At 37.0% G+C, this 15,653-nt stretch overlaps 1 non-coding gene across 1 annotated transcript; it reads right to left on the bottom strand.

Annotated features, from left to right (window-relative positions):
- Positions 1–12,444: 12,444 nt before the first annotated feature.
- Positions 12,445–12,551, bottom strand: LOC127099578 (small nucleolar RNA R71). Its single transcript, XR_007794067.1, has one exon. It is a non-coding gene; the product is annotated as a small nucleolar RNA R71 (small nucleolar RNA).
- Between the last annotated feature and the right edge of the window lie 3,102 nt (positions 12,552–15,653).

Consider the following 15,653-nt stretch of genomic DNA (forward strand, 5'->3'; position numbering starts at 1 on the left):
ACTTCCCTTGCTGAGTCGTCTCTCTCGCGGATTATGGTTTCCAGAACCACGACCGCTTTCCTCAGCAGCAAGCTTTCAGAGCCATTCTCTCCCCAGTCAGAGTCTCGTTATTCTGTTATTACCAGAACACCGCGTGGCTGGTCTTGTCCCCACAGGGTTCATTGCGCTGTGTGTCTCCAACAACATTGCCAGGGTCTAGAAGATTGTAATCATTTCCCCAACAGAATTCCTTGCCTCGGCTTGGCGTTCTCTTTAACCAAGCATTTCGCATCCCTGCATGAAGAATCATATCGCATTGCATCCTTCCAAATCGCGTAGCATTTCCATTTTCATGGAGCATTACGCCATTGAAAAATTCAAACATACGCATGTAAAGCATAAGACATTCTCGGTATCCCAAGTGATAAGCCAGAAGTTTGTTTCCAGTACTCAGACTGAAGTTTGTTCACAACTTATCCTTTATTATTCCCAGCAGGGGTCGTTGGCCCACGTGCCGCCTCAATTATCATTTTTCCTATTTCTGCCGATACTGACAGGCATGCAAGTTTTCCGGTATTCAAACCGAAGTGGCATTCATGCCAATTTTCCGATGTTTAGATCGAAGAAGTTTCCGACGTTCAGGTCGATGCAACTTGTGGCATTCAGGCCAATTTCCGATATTCAGATCGAAGAAGTTTCCGACGTTCAGGTCGACGCAACTTGTGGCATCTAGGCCAATTTTCCGGTATTCAGACCGAAGTGGCATTCAGGCCAGTTTTCCGATGTTCAGATCGAAGAAGTTTCCGACGTTCAGGACGACGCAACTTGTGGCATTCAGGCCAGTTTTCCGGTATTCAGACCGAAGTGGCATTCAGGCCAGTTTTCCGATGTTCAGATCGAAGAAGTTTCCGACGTTCAGGTCGACGCAACTTGTGGCATTCAGGCCAGTTTTCCGGTATTCAGACCGAAGTGGCGTTCAGGCTAGTTTTCTGATGTTCAGATCGAAGTCATTTCCAATATTCAGACTGATGAGCGGCATTCAGGCCATGGTTATTTCTGTGTTACCATTTATTTTGGTATTCAGGCTAACATTCTTTTTTCGGTGTTCAAACTGACTCTCACCGTACCACACGGATTCTTTGTAGATGCTTAGATTAAGACCACCTCTCTGCCGATCCTGACAGGCATTATTACTTCATTTTTCACTTCAGTGTAAATTTTCGGGCTATTATCGTATTCAATCCCTTGATACCTCAAAAGTGCGAAAGCCGTTGCTATCTTCTTTTCGGGTCTCCAGTTGATTGAATAGGGGCAGCTGTAATACCCCAAAATTTACCCTTCATTTTACTGGAAGCATGGGATTATGTTTTACATTTCATTGACATCATACTAGGTCATACTCATTGCATACTGCATTAGTGACTTGGAAATCAGGTTTTGATTGATCACTCCTCAACAGAAGGAGCCCAAACAAAGCAAGATTGAGGATTGGACTTCACTTTCTAAGTATACAAGTCTCAAGGGTCTCAGGGGGCTCCAAGTATCTTATTATGGTCCTCAGTTCATCAGTGAAGGATTCAGAGCTATCAGAGAGTTCATCTAAATTTAATCAGGAAATTAGGGTTTCATGGCTACTTGCAACAAGCAATGTTTGGTTGGAAGTAGAGGAGCTTATCCATGTCATGGTTGGAGAGGCATCTTGGCCTAGGAAGACTCATAATCATCTCAGAAAGATCCATTGGCAATCAGTGCAATTAGTTCCCGATCAATTTTGCCCTAAATTAGGAGTTGGTATAAAATCAGTTTATTTCTGATTCTTTGGGTGAAACTCTTTTCCATGGCCCTCCATATGTCCACAAGGGTCTACATACAAAAAATCCTCTCTTTATTTGAGCCAGAAGTACTTCAATTGATCACTGGAATCGGAATCAGACAGTTTGGGAAAAGTCAACTATGGGCCCAAAAAAGTCAACTCCTGACTTTTTGAGAGTGGAATCTCAAAATCCATGCCTAGGGGATCCTACATGTGAAATTTGATCAAGGTTGGATCATGGATTCATCATTTAATCAGGAATTGGAAAAGTTACTTAATTTGGAAATGGTTGACTTTCCATTTAGGGCAAGTTTTCATGATTGTTGCACTCACTTTAAGCCCATTTTCCATCAACATAAAAGCTCCATTTGAAAATTTCTCCAACATGAAAGTTGTTCCTCTTGTTCCAAGCTTTCTAGAGATATAAAGTTTGCTCCATTTGGATAAATATTGAGAAAGTTATGCTTAGTCAAAGTGGGACATATTTTTAGGACACTTAGAAAAATTTCTAAGTCTCGAAATCTTCAAAGTTTGTCAAGACTTCTTGGCCAATTTCCTTGCACTTCAAGGCATTATTGGAAAATACTTTCTTCACAACAATTGTACCTTGCCATGTCCTCTTTCACATCCTTTTGGAATCATCTCATTTGGATTCATGGTTCGAGAGATGCATTCACTTGAAGTTGGCACCATGACTTAATTTTCTAGGCAGATTTTGGGCCTAGCTGGCCTAACCAGTTTTGCATGGTGAGACCTGTTCTTTGAGGCCATTTTTCACCTTGTTCCACTCATCATTTCAACTTGTGCTCAACATGAAAGATGCTATGCTCCATGAGGTCTTTCTACTGTTTGCATTGTCTCACCAATTGGTGGCTTGATCATCAAGTTACATGGCCTTAAAGTCACCACCTTGGAATGGATTTCTTGCTTGCCAAGTTATGCTGCAAACCAACCCTTGTTTTTGCTACCTCTTTTGGCCATGCATTGGATATCCATTCACTTAAGTTTGGCCAAAAATAACACATTTCACATGCCCTCTTTCTACACCTCACTTGGCATTATTTTTGCTTATAGATAAATCATTCATGTTAAAGCCCATTAAGCATTTGACCTACATATTTAAAAGAGGCAAACCCTAAACCTAAGAGGCATTGGTGAATTTTCGTGGAAAGCAAGGAAAGGTAACCATCTTACTCCATCTTCCATGGCCATTGTTTTCCTCATTCTTATGCTTGCTTACCATTATTATCATTATTGTTTGCCATGCCAATTAGATGCTCATGTTGTTTCATGTTTGTTTATAATGCCAATCTTATGCTTGTGTTCTTGATGTTATGGATTTGTGTTGTGATTTTCCATTATGTCGTTCCCATATTGTCATCTTATTGTCAATATTCCTCCACGATCAAGCCATCATTTTACTCAAACAAAGATACCATGTTAATCTACACATTTCGTACTTGAATTTTGGTTTTTATTTCGTGGCATTTGGTGCACTATAGCGCTTGCATTCTTGAGTGGAAAATTGAAAAAATCCACTGTTTTTTTTCACATTTTCGTGGCTGCATGGCTAGGGTTTGTCTTCATGAAGAAGACGATGATGTGGCACCCTAATAACCCTTGGATCACTTGCTTTTGTTTTAATCCTGGCCATTCGTGTTGTTTTGTCCTGTAGTGACTTAAGTTCAGTGTGACAAAATGACATGAGGTTTACATGATTTATTTTAATAAAATGTTATTACACCTTGTCACGCCTGGGTTTAATTGCTTGGACTGGGCCTGCGCTAGTTACTCTTCACACCTCCTTTTCCAGGCCCATCAAGACTAATCCATTCCCACTTTTATTTTCTTTTTTTAATTCACATCTATTTTGCTGTTTTGATTTTAATTATTTTAAAATATTTCCTGTCCATAAAAATATCAAAAAATGTTTTTCACATTTCTTAATATCTTATTTAATTTTTTTTAATTTTTTTTTCGTATTTATTTAATATTAATATTTTATTTTAATTATTTATTCTAAATGGTCCATTTTAACACACATTTTTTTCTTGATTTTATTTTTATGTCTTAAAATTATTTTTAGCTTTTGATTTTTGGGATGAAGGTTGACCACTGTCCGATGGTCAACCTGACCTTTTCTTGGAATTTTATTTCCCATTTTCAATTTATTTTGGATTTATTTTTGACCTAGTTTGGTTGGTTAACTTTTGTTTTGACCTCTGTTTTATTTTAATTAATTTATGTACCAATTTTCCTTATTTTAAAAATCTTTTTGGGGGATAATGAAGTCCTGACCCCACCTTACTTAGTTTAGTTTTTCATAATTTTCTTGATTAATTTATTATTTATTTCATATTTTTTAAGTTGACTTGAATTTTCAGTTGACTTCTTTATGATCGGTGTTTGACTTAGGGATTGCTTATGGAAATTAAAGAGATCTTTTGATCTTCCCTTGTTCATCTCATATGTCATGTATTAGAGGCCTTTCATCTTGATTTTATTTGATCCTTACCTCATTTCCTGATTAAATTATTTCAGTGAACCTTTTGTGCATCTTTTTATCTGTCTGATCCATCTGTCATTTGTTATACTTGTTTCTTTCATATATGCTTACTATTGTTTGATTGTTTAACATGTTCATACTTCCCATACATTGTTTAATGCCCCATTATTTCATTCTTTCATTCTTTGATTTGATTATACACTGGTTACTTATTTGATTTGATTGATAACTGTTGCCTACTTGTATGATGTATGAGGCATATATTCTTATTGTTTGATTGCCATGAACAATCCCCATTCATAATAAATGTACCCCTCTCCCATGAAGTGTATAATATTTATTATTTCATTCTTTATCTGTTAATACAAGAATTAAAAAGAACATCCGATAATCATTTCAAAACAAGATCAAAAGCTCCATCCAACGTCGAGTAATCATTTTCAAAACTTAACAGAACCAGCACGTACTCATCCATCCTCTTGTAAGTCGATTGCCTCAGGCATCGCCATTTCTCTTGTAAGTCGATTGCTTCATGCATCGCCATCTACCTATAAGTCGATTGCCTCAGGCATCGCCATCTACCCTTATCTGTGGCTCCTCTCCTTGCTCCATCCGCCGACTCTTGTTCCGTTTAGGTAGCACCCATTAGGTAGAACCCTTTGTATGATAACATAGGTAGAATTCCCTTATTCTTTGCATGCTAACATTAGATAGATGTACCCCTTTGTAAATCCTAACACATAGGTCCACATTGCACGACAACTCTATCGCAGAGCTTCCCCACTTTTTAGACCTTCCGTGCGTCTCCGGTCTTGTGGCATGTCAGTCAGTTCTATTACAAAGAGGTAACTGCCTAAGACTCGATTCAGGAAGCTGCAACACCTACTGCTAGGATGTGAACACATTGCCCACTTTCCTTTGACACAACTGGTGTCCTCTTTTGTAAGTCCATGTTCAGATGGCAATCCTTAACCCCTAGTTAGTCAAACTACGTCAACTCTGATTCTCATGTTCAGATGAGATACGTAGGCACGAGACGCGATGTCTTCCCGAGTTTTTGATTGACGACTAACAACTAATCCTTGTTTGCTTTCGCCCTTGTTGTGATTCTTTTCTCTCGCCCTCGTTGCGATCGATACCCTTCCCTTTCTCTTGCCCTAGTTGCAATCGAGACCTTTGTTTCCGTAGTTAGCTGAACTATGTTTTGCTCCGATTCTCATTCCAGATGAGATACGTAGGCATAAGACGCGATGTCTTAGTGAGCACACTTCTCTTTAACCCATAGGTAGCTGAGCTACGAAGACTCTGATTCTCATACTCAGATGAGATACGTAGGCAGTGGATGCGACATCCTTGCGAGTCATTTTCCTTTTTCTTTTAACCTTCTTTTAGTAAATAGTACATTAGATATACCTACACCCTTTAGACTAGAACAATAAGAGTGGATCCCGTAGAGTACTACGAATGCGTAGGGGTGCTAATACCTTCCCTTCGCATAATCGACTCCCAAACCCAAGATTTGGTTGCGAGACCTTGTCTTTTCCTTTCTCTTTAGGTTTTCTTCGATCGTTTCCTTTCCCTCCTTTGGGATAAATAACGAACGGTGGTGACTCTTCTGTTTTCTTTTCCTTTGCCGGTTGTTTTTTCGCACCAGTTGCGACAACAAGTAATCGTTTGATTACCAAATCAATATGCTTTGCATGGAACATGTAGAACAACATGTGATGGATGGATGATCACCAGGTATTTTGATGGAAATATACGTCAATTGGTGAATGTACCTAGTATTCGATGAATACCATGAGGAATGAGTTTGACATTTTGGTGAGGATCATTGCTCCGAAAGTCCTATTATTGTTGTGAGCTAATCATGTATTTTGATAATGATGGTGCACATACCATTTCGGAGGCTTATGTAGAGCGGTAAATGGGAATGTGGCACTAATTATTTGTACCTTAATTGGGTTTGAGTCCTAACCGTGAAGGTTATGGGGGAAAGGTGGACACCTAAGTGGGTTAGAGTCTCATATGGTGAAAGATACTCCAAGTGGGTTCGAGTTCAATACGAGTGATAGTCTCTTGAATTGGGTTTGAGACCCATAGTGTTCCCGATATGCATCACGAAAGTCAAATCATATGAGCATGCATGAATCCAGCTTGGCCTGGACGTATGTCCATCCGGGGATGGATATTTCGTGGCTTCTGAATAGTGATCGACTGAGTTATGAGAACCCAGGTTGCATGTTTCCATATATTATGAATATCCCTTTGATACTTAAGTCCTAATTACAATGTGTGAGCGATATAGAAGTAACAGAAGGTGAATACTTTAGTTAGAAATCGAGTAGAAAACTTGTAGAGCTGATGGACCCATATGATAGGGGAACTAACTAATATTATTATCCCATCCCATTATCGTTGTTGTTTTTCATGTATTATTTACAGGTTGAACCCAAGAGAAGTTGTGGGATGATGTTTCAAAGGTTTATGACTGTTGTCATCTTCCGCTATGGATTGTATGCAAAGAAAAGATTGTACACATTTCTTAGATTTTATTTTTAGGCATTATTGTATAACATGTGCCATAGATTGTCTTTTAGTTTGGACATGTGTATGTAATGTTGTTATTAGGCACTTCTATTGTATCAGTACCAAAAATTAACATTTGTATGATATTATTCTAGATATATATTATACGGGTTGTTACATAGGCGTTAGGAAAGAGAAGAGAAAGATTAGATCTCCCATCACCAAGAACTCAAGGTTTTTCTGCATAATCGAGGTAAGAGGGAGATTATTCTATATTCTTGTGTTTAAGTTCCGGGATAATGGGTATTCCTTCAATTCCTTTTCCATTTATTTTATGAATTGCTTCATTTACGTCTATAAATATGTGATGAATTTGGATCCTTTATGTTATTATGTGAATCTGATAATAAAATGAATGATTGGGGTTTTATATGTTAAATTTCATTATTATTATGTGAAAATTATTGTATCTTCATATCTATTGAATTCTAGGTTTTAGATATTCAAAATAAGTCCAAAAAAACTTGAAAAGCCGGAATAAGTAAAAAAAAATATAAAAGTTGGGAAAAATCGAAAATCGGCGAGACTAGACTTAAGATTACAAAATCGAAAAATTCTTTAAAAAACCAAATGTGTGGTGGATGATCCGCGACGGCGGCGGGTCGACAAACGGTGGAGCCGCGGCGCTTGAAAATGGATCAGCGTGGGATGATGGCAGTGTTGTATGCATGTGTTGCTGGTTAAGAAGAAAGATAGGACCGTGAGATTGCATGTTGATTACCATCAGTTGAAAAAGGTTACTATTGATAATCATTGTCATATTCCTAGAATCAATGATCTCGTGGATCGGTTGGTGAGACCTCGTATGTTTAGCAAGACTGATTAGAGATCAGGTTACTAACAAATTCGGTTGAAGTTGGACGATATATCTAAGACTTTGTTCAGAACCCGTTATGGTTATTATAAGTATTTGGGTATTTGGTTATGCCTTTTGGTGTGTCTAATGCACATGAGTATTCATGGAGTATATGAATATGATCTTTCACTCTCATTTAGATCAGTTTGTTGTGGTGTTTATAGATGATATCCTATTATACTCCCAGTCAGACGAAGAGCATGCAAAACATCTAAGACTTTTGTTACAGACTTTAAAGGACAAGAAGTTATACGTCAAGTTATCCAAGTGTGAATTTTGGTTAAAAGAGGTAAGTTTCCTGGGGCATGTGATCTCTTGTGGTGGTATGAAAGTGGACCTTGTTGGGTGTGAATAAGGAAGTAGAAAAATGGTCTAGATAGGGTTGAATAGACCCTTATTAAAAAAAGTTAAACCACTTTTTAAAAAAGAGTACCAGAGTTTTTCAAAATATGTGAGCCGTACGTTTTAAGCGAAAACATGAAAATTATACGTTTATTGAAACTTAATCATGCTTACAGATCAATTTACAAATACCAAATGATGGTTTTCATGATGATACACAAAGGTATAAGATTGATTCAATTGTATATTTCACAAAATGTGATTATACAATGATTCAATTACAATGAATTCTAACCCAATTATTTCTCAGATTTTAATCACCAATGTAGCTAGATTAGACACAAATTCTAACAAAGCCTAACCTTACATGATAAATCATTATCAATTGAATAACTGATAAACTACGTTAGAATAGAAATGCCTAAGCATGCATATCATACAAAAATTAAATGCATGAGTAAGGGAGAGAAATTTCATCGGGATTTATAGTGTTTCGGCGTTCGTCCTTGCTTTGCCAATGTGCACTCTTCAATATTTTCCCATTGGAACTTGCATTGTTCCTTTTTATTTGACAAATATTGGAAAGAGTTTATACAATCACCAATCCAAAATAATGCTAATAAATATAAAACCTCCTTTTAGGATCTTGACTTGTATACATCGTAATGTCAAACTCTTTTACGTAATTTTTACTCAATTAACACTTCTCGAATCTTCCAATATCATTAATCTTCTCCAAGCCTTCGTGTGTAGAAATCAAACCATCATTCCTATTGATCCTTGAGCGACGAATTATACAGAGATTTGAGAAGAACTTTGTCTTATCCGAAGCCTTCCACACAGTCACTACCAAGGCAATTTGGAGAGAAGAACCTCCTTCTTTTCACTGGAATTTGTTAGTGCCAATAACAACAACCTCAATCTTGCAAGCTACCTGAAAATATCAAAAAAATATTCAATAACAATTAGTTTTAAGACAGCGTCTTCTTCAATCAATTCGTTGCAAGAGCTTTGAACTTTCAAAAATAGGGGATGTTGATTTTTCACAGAATCACACAATAATGGTTATGAATTTTTCTTAATTCATTTTTTGAAAAATGATGACAAAAATATTTTACATGTGCTTGAGATTAAGCACAAAATATGGTTGAAAAGTTTGTTAGATTTCAATCAATAGTAATTCATGATTTGAGTTAAAGAATGATGACACTATATGATTTTATGTTTTCTGTCGAAGAAACAAAGAAAAACAAGTCTAAGAGAATCAAATTTGATGAATAATGGCCAAAGAACGAAAAAAATACCAAGTATGAAGAATTGGGGACTTAGAGAAATTCGGTTGAAAAAGAAGCAAAATCGAGCAAGCCATTGGATGCATTGCATCAGGCGTATCGTGCACGCGAGAAAAAGAGGAAAAATGGCATCACGCGTGTGGAAGAGTTGCCAGAGAGGTATCGCATGCGTGATGTAGTCTATTACGTGCGATGAGCACTTTTCTGGGCAATTTCTGATGCGTTCTGGTATAATTTGATGGCTATAAAAAGGCAGACTTTGGAATTTTTGGTGTTTTGCGATTAGAGACTGGAGAGTGCGATTTATAACACCAAAAGTGAGTTTTCGAGCACATTCAAAGCCATTAGAGGCCATATATTCAAGGAAATGTTATGTAATCCTATTGTTATCAATTGGTATTGTAATTTTATCAGTATGAGTAGTTAAACACTTTTACTTAAAGCACATTATTTGAGACATATGTTTCGAACCTGTCTGATGAACCTGTTTCGAACCTGTTAGGACATATGTTTAATTTGATGTTGCATAAATTATCTTAGTTATATTTCTATTTAATTACTTCTTTTACTTAAAGCACATTATTTGAGATACTCTATGAATTTGATTATGGACGTATAAGAAATACTGACCCTTAGCCTATGCGTCTAATCTAGGGCAGTTAACATACTTACATCGATTGAGTAGGGATATGATACCTTGAGTAGTGGCCTTAGAGTTAACATATTATAACATTGTCTGATTTCACTTACGTCGATTGAATAGAGACATGAATCTCTAGTAGGAATCAGTAATCTATACACCAAGGGATTTGGTATACTGGTCTTGTTAACTCGCCGTGGAAATATAACGACGCTTGATTTAATTAATGCATTAAACATCAACAGGGGAGAAATAGGGGATTCTAGGAAAAACTTGACAACTTTCTCTAAATTGTTAGAACACTTCTTTTATTTTCAACTGTAAACTTAAAAATACTCCCAATTGTTACTTTTTATACTTGCACAATGATAACGCGAAAACGTGTCGTATATTTAGACACGATTCATATGCTATTTAGTTTTGTTTTATCATGTTTTATTACTTTTATGTCTTGTTTTGTTTTCCTTTCAGGTACTTACCAATTATATAGTGTCCACGCGTAGAAATCGGAACAGGAGCAAGAAAAATGAGAAAATGCAGAAAAAGCAAGTTTCTGGTGCATGGCGTTCGCCATGCACTCAGCCACATCATCCTCCAACTTAAGTTCATAACGTTTGCCATGCACTCAGCCACATCATCCTCCAACTTAAGTTCATGGGGTTCGCCATGAGCCTACTGGAGGTCGCCACACATGCATAGTAACAGAAAGTGGAAAAACCAACTTGACTCCTTCTTTCTCACCTTCCTACATTCTCTCAACGAAATTCTACACGTTTGGAAAGGGTTCTGCAGCATTAGGACTCTATATAAGACATCATTTTCAAGAGTTTTGGGGATCCAAGTATTGCGTGAAAGCTCTGTTGTTTTTAGTTTTAGGTAGATATTACATTCAAAATGATAAACGCTCACATCAAGAGGTTATCACAAATTTAGTTTAATTTTCTGTACTCTTGGATCATAAGCCTTCCAGCATAATTGAAGTCATTTATTTCCATTCGTGTTATTTGATGTTTCTCGCAATTTAATTCAATTTTTTAGGTTTTTACATTATTGCTTTATATTTTCAGTTATCACACTTTAATTTGATTACCATGATGTCTTTAAATTCAATTACCATGTTTAGTTTGTTTAAGCTTAATTCCATGTCTAGCTAAACGTCTTTGAGTCCGATATGTGAGGACCGTCGTTCCGACGGGATTCAGTAATGAATTTGGCGTAAACTTTTCTTAAACTATTTTTTGGCTTTAATTTTCAAATCTAATTCAAACCTTTTTGCACAAGAGTTAAAAACAATTAAGGTTCGAGTTGATAGCGCGAGAGTGTGAGAGTTGAACCGGATAGTGGAAACTGGGCATTGATCCTAAATACAGCGAGAGCACTTTAGGCATCAATTAGGACTTATGTAGTTTTCAATAAAATGCTTCTTAATTGAAATGGGCGAGCGAGAGCAAAATCTCATGGTTAGGGGGTGTAACTTTAATCAATAGCACGGGAGTGTGAGATAGAGTTTTTAAACTATTATTTCCTATTGAAAGAGGCTTAACATAAAACAAACGCCAATGAATTACATAGTCCATGAGGTGCACGAAATCCATATTTCAGCCTCCCTTTCTTGATATTTTCCTAAATGCTATTCCAATTCTAGTTTTTAATTATGTCTGAATTAAGTAATCAATAGCTTTAGCTTTACATTACATCAATTGATAACACTAGATTTATTATTAGTCCTTGTGGGTTCGATATGTTTTAAAACTACGTGATAGACTGTATACTTGCAATTAGATAATCTGATAGAATCATAATATCGCGATCAAGTTTTTGGTGCCGTTATCGGAGAATAATTTAGTCAATAGTGTGATTTCATTGTTGCACCTTATAGACTAAGGCAACCATTTATTTGTCGGTTGTATGCCAAACACTCGTTCACAAGTTGAAGAGTTGGAAAAACCAATTGACGAAGTAGAGCATTTTATAATACTAAGTCGTCGAATCAAAGATTTTCGTTTGAAATACAAAATCCATGACCCGGATATTCCTGAACCGATTATGGCCGAAAATCCAAACCGTCCTCTTCTGGACTATACTTCTCCATCGCAAGAAGAGCCACACAATATCATTGTTTCCCCTGCCATCGACCAAAACAATTTCGAGTTGAAACCTTCGCTGTTACAAGTCGTACAACAAAACCAATTTTCTGGTAGCCCTACGAATGATTTGAATCTTCATTTATCAGTGTTTCTACAATATACAGACATAGTGAAAGCAAATGGTGTTAATCCCGAATCCATAGGACTATGTATCTTTCCTTTTTCTTTAACATATAGAGGAAGAGCTTGGCTGCAGTATCTACCATCCAACTCTATCACTATGTGGGACGAGTTGAAGAAAGTCTTCTTAGCACAATATTTCCCACTTAGAAAAACTGATATGCTAAGAGCCCAAATCAACGGATTTAGGCAGAAAGACAATGAATCTCTTTTTGAAGCTTAGGAGAGATACAAGGATATGCTGAGGCTTTGTCCCCATCATGGATTTGAGCAGTGGCTCATTATCCATAATTTCTATATTGGTCTCATGTACAACATTAAGCAGAATTTAGACGTTGCCACTGGCGATGCTCTAATGGATAAACCCTATGAAGAAGTATATCAACTTAATCAAAACATGACCCAAAATCACTTCCAATGGGGAGGTGGTTGAACACCTATAAAGAAACCACCAATAAAGAGTAGAATGTATAAAGTTAATCATATAAACCGTGTCAATGCTAAAGTGGATGCACTTACCCAAAAGATTGAAAGTTTGATCGTAACTCCAGCAGCTACCATAGCTGCTATGACACCCAACTGGGAATTATGTGGAACACCTGGGTACAACACTGTTGAATGTCATTTATTGACTGGTATTCCAACCGACCAAGTAAATTATGCCTAAGGCAACCCATACTCAAACACCTATAACCCTGGCTGGAGAAACCATCCTAATTTTTCCTACAAGAGCATAAATGCTTTGTTTGCTCCAAACCTAACACCTACAGTTCCTCCAGGTTATCAAAAAGAAGCCCCCGCTGCTCCCCAAGCACCTAGAAAGTCAAATGTTGAACTACTATTGGAGAACTTTATCGCAACCCAAACTCAGTAGAATAAAGAGTTTGCTAACCAGCATGTTCACACAAATGATTTGATGAAACAAATATCAAGTAAGCTTGATGTTATGGATACCCACAACAAAATGTTAGAAACCTAAATTTCTTAGGTATTCCAACAACAAGCAGCAATAGCAACCCCAGCTGGACTATTTCCTGGCCAACCACAACCTAACCCGAAAGGTCATGCTAAGGCTATCACATTATGAAGTGGCACAAAATTAGATGGGCCAGTAGATTCGAGACTTCAAAATCCACCCATATATTGGAATTCTGGAAAAGAAGTGGAAAAAGTAACAAACAATGATCAACAAGATGAATCAACTGACAATGGGAAGAGAGACAACAACAAAGAGGACTTAGATGAAGAAAAACCATATGTGCCCCCACCACCCTATAAACCACCTATCCCTTATCCTCAAAGACTTTCTAAGTCTAAAAATTAAGGGAGGTTTAAGAAATTTGTAGATCTTCTTACACAGTTGAATATCACAATTCCTTTCACAGAAGCCATCGCACAAATCCCTTTGTATGCTAAGTTCCTTAAAGAAATTCTTTCCAACAAGAAAAAGCTCAAGGATAATGAAATTGTGACGCTGACCGCTGAGTGTAGCGTTATAATTCAAAATAATATGCCTCCAAAGTTAAAAGATCCGTGTAGTTTTTCCATACCTTACGTAATAGGAAATTTTTTCAAAGATAAAGCACTTTACGATTTAGGAGCCAGTGTTAGTTTAATACCCATTTCCATCTATGAAAAACTCAAATTAGGAGAAGTAAGACCCACGAGAATGTCTCTCCAACTAGCTGACCGTTTCGTTAAGTTCCCCGTAGGTATGTTAGAGAAAGTTCCCGCTCAAATAGGTCAATTATGCATCCCTACCGACTTTATAATTATGGATATAAAGGAGGATTCCAACATTCCAATCATTTTAGGAAGACCCTTTTTGGCCACAGCTGGCGCCATTATATATGTGAAGAAAGGAAAGCTAACCTTTGAGGTTGGTGAAGAGAAAGTTGAATTTATTCTTTCACAATTTCTGAAGGCACCAGGTATAAATGACTCTTGTTGTTTCTTAGACATCATCAACGAACGCGTAAGAGAAATGGAGATGGAACCACCTAAGTATATTAAAGTACTAAAGATTCCAACACCTCCTATATTTGAAGATGATGAATGGCGGAAGCCATATGTAGATCTGAGTCTAAGTGAATGTATTGCATTGACTCAAGATCATATGCCTTGCATAAAAAAAACCTCTATAAAACTTAAGATATTACCCAAAAATCTGAGGTATGAATTCCTAGACGCGGAACTCGAATGCCCAGTAATAGTCAACACGGACTTAGGACAGATAGAAACTGAGAAATTATTACGTGTCTTAAGGAAATACCCTGCAGCTTTAGGCTATAACATCTCAGACCTAAAAGTAATTAGTCCCTCTGTATGCATGCATCTCATTATGCTAGAGGATTGTCGAACCTCTAGAGAACACCAGAGGACAATTAACCCAATTCTGAGTGATGTAGTCAAGAGAGTGATATAAAAGTTGTTAGAAGCAGGAATTATATACCCGGTATCCGACAGTAAATAGGTCAGCCCAGTACATGTCGTACCCAAGAAAGGAGGGGTTAAAATTGTCAAAATTGAGAAAGGCGAAGCTGTAACAAAACATGTTGAATGTGGACGGAGAATGTTCATTGACTATAGAAAATTAAATAAAGCCACTCATAAAGATCACTTTCCTCTACCTTTTATCGATCAAATGCTTGAACGATTGGCTAAACACTCTCATTCCTGTTACTTAGACGAATATTCAGGATTCTTCAAAATTCCAATTCATCCTGATGATGAAGAAAACACCACCTTCACATATCCTTATGGTACATACACCTACCAAAAAATGTCGTTTGGATTATGTAACGCTCCGACAACATTTCAAAGATGCATGATGGCAATCTTTGTAGACTTTCTGGATAACATCATCGAAGTATTTATGGATGATTTTTCCGTATGTGGGTAGAGTTTTGAAGGATTTCTATCGAACCTAGAAATGCTACTTTAGAGATGTGTAAAGGTCAATCTTGTACTAAATTTGGAAAAATATCATTTCGTGGTCCGACAAGGAATCGTGCTTGGACACATAGTGTCTGATAAAGGGATTAAAGTCGATAAAGCTAAGCTATAAGTTATAGAAAACCTTCAACCTCCGAAGACCGTTAGAGAAATATGTAGTTTCTTAGGACACACCGGTTTTTACCGACAATTCATTAAAGATTTCTCTAAGATAACCAAACCACTAACTGGCATGTTGATGAAAGACGTTGAATTCATCTTTGATGAAAAATGCTTAGAGGCATTCCAGTTACTAGAAAAAACCCTAATTACTACACCTATTTGTAGCGGGGTTTTTCGTTACCTTTAGGTTTATTGACTACACCAAAAGTCAACATACAATTCGAGTCGCCACCGCACTTTTATTTGTCCAAA

This window comes from Lathyrus oleraceus, chromosome 6, assembly GCF_024323335.1.
Source record: "Lathyrus oleraceus cultivar Zhongwan6 chromosome 6, CAAS_Psat_ZW6_1.0, whole genome shotgun sequence".
Lineage (NCBI taxonomy): Eukaryota > Viridiplantae > Streptophyta > Magnoliopsida > Fabales > Fabaceae > Lathyrus > Lathyrus oleraceus.